Source organism: Otolemur garnettii, unplaced genomic scaffold, assembly GCF_000181295.1.
Source record: "Otolemur garnettii isolate 467f Iridium unplaced genomic scaffold, OtoGar3 scaffold00079, whole genome shotgun sequence".
In the NCBI taxonomy this organism is placed as follows: Eukaryota; Metazoa; Chordata; class Mammalia; order Primates; family Galagidae; genus Otolemur; species Otolemur garnettii.
Window position 1 is genome coordinate 5,711,595 of NW_003852474.1, and position 1,990 is coordinate 5,713,584.

Sequence of the window (1,990 nt, forward strand, 5' to 3'; positions counted from 1 at the left end):
CCCAGGGCAATGGTGCTCAGAGTGACAGCAGCGTTGAGTCCTGGGAGCTGGTCAGAAATGCAGACAGATCCTCGGGCACCCCACCACCACCAATGGATCAGACACAAGAGTGGGGCCTAGGGACCTTGGATGTTTCCCATGGTCACAGGAGTTTGAGAAGTGGAGGTCCCACAGTTCCAAACTCTGTCTGTACTTGAGCTTGATGGGAAGCACGTGACGGGATTGCTTGTTAGGGTGGAGGGATGTACCACTCACTTTCTCCAGTGCTCATGTCTTTGGCTTCTGCAGGGAGAAAAAGCAAGTAAGTGAATATATTCCAGGGTGGTCTCACAGAGGACGGTTAATAAGAAGAGATGAAGCCACGGTTGCCAGGCCAGTCAGGAGGGGGCCACAGAACACCTGTGCTGGCAACATCTGATCCTCAGTGTCTGATCAGGGCAACCAGTGCTGTCAGACTCCAGTTCACAGTAACCAGACTTACAAAGACGGAGGTCTGTGTTGGCAACCTCATTCATTCATACAATCATTTCCCTAATACATTATGTTCTGAGCCCCATGGTGTCCTAGGCCCTAAGGATTCTCATTCTAGTGGAGGAAAATGGCAGTAATAAAAATGTAAATAAATTAATGGCTTTCTTATAACCAGTGAGATGCATTATAGACAATACTCAGGCCTGTCCTCTGCACTAGGCAATTCCCAGCACGAGGTAGAGTCATCCTAATACCAACTCTCCGGACTCGGTCACAGCATTAGGACATCTGCAGCACATCACCCTGGGGTTTCTAAGCCTTGATCTCACTACACTAACCCAGTAAAATCAGGGTCACCAATAATGTTGTCATTTTTGGAACAGGACTAGGGTGAAATTTATTCTGATTCCCTCTATATGAAAAAGAGTTGCTAAGTAAAAATAAAACACAAACAAAATTATAAAGCGTACACACTATATACCTAAGAAAACTAGTCACAGACCATAAAGTGATGATGCATTGATAACAAATCATAATTATTTATTTTAGGTCTCTATTCAGAACAGTGAATCCATTTCCAGTAAGTACTTGACAGATTTCCAACTGTTTTTTAGAATATATACATTCTACCCTCAATCAAGCTGATCTGCTTCTCAAAGCAGGAACTAAAAATCATATAGTATTGTCTCTTAGCCAGTATCAGGGCAGCTTAGTTAACAGCTCTGTGAAGATGGAATAGGCAACACTTTATTGGCTGCCCATCCACATTCTCAGAAAATTAAAATAGAAAAAGATAGCAAATGTCTCTAACAAGACTGAAACATCCCCTAACCTGCCGGCATGTAGCAACAGAACAGTTCAATCAGAATGCCATGTACCCTGCAGAGATGGGATGGGTTTGTTTACCACTTTCTTTTCATAACCGCTATTTTACTCTGGGAGGGTTGAACCTGTTTCACTGCATCAAGAAGTGAATGGCTTTGTTGCTCCTGCCAGGTGGAATGAGGCCAGAACAGCACCTTCCCAGGGCAGGCAGGTGAGAGGCCCTCCATGAAGCTCCTCACTGCTGGGGTCAGCACTGGGTTCCAGCCCCAGCACAGCCTGCCCCGACTCAGGGTGCTGGGGGGAAGTGCAGCCTCCTTCCCACTCCAGTCCCAGGAGCAGAATCTACCTGCGGATCTTGAATAGCCACCATGAAAATAGAGGCCCTGTGAGCAAGAGTAGGGGGCAGACCACACAAAGCAGTACCAGCTCTAGGAATAGTCCAGGAATAGTCCAGAGCTCAGTCTGGCTTAGCAAACATTTCTGAAGCTTTGGCTTTGCTCCTGGAGTTCAAGTACAAAGATGAGTATGACTCTGCACTAGTGCCTGGTTGGGCCTGGACTTACTCTTCCCATGCCTCAGACGTCCCCTATGTGCAATGGAGAAAGGAATAGCATCTACCTTGGTTGTTTTAAAATTAAACCAGCATTTAGAAAAGGCTAGGGCACAAAGCACAGCACTCAGTGTCAGCAGCAGC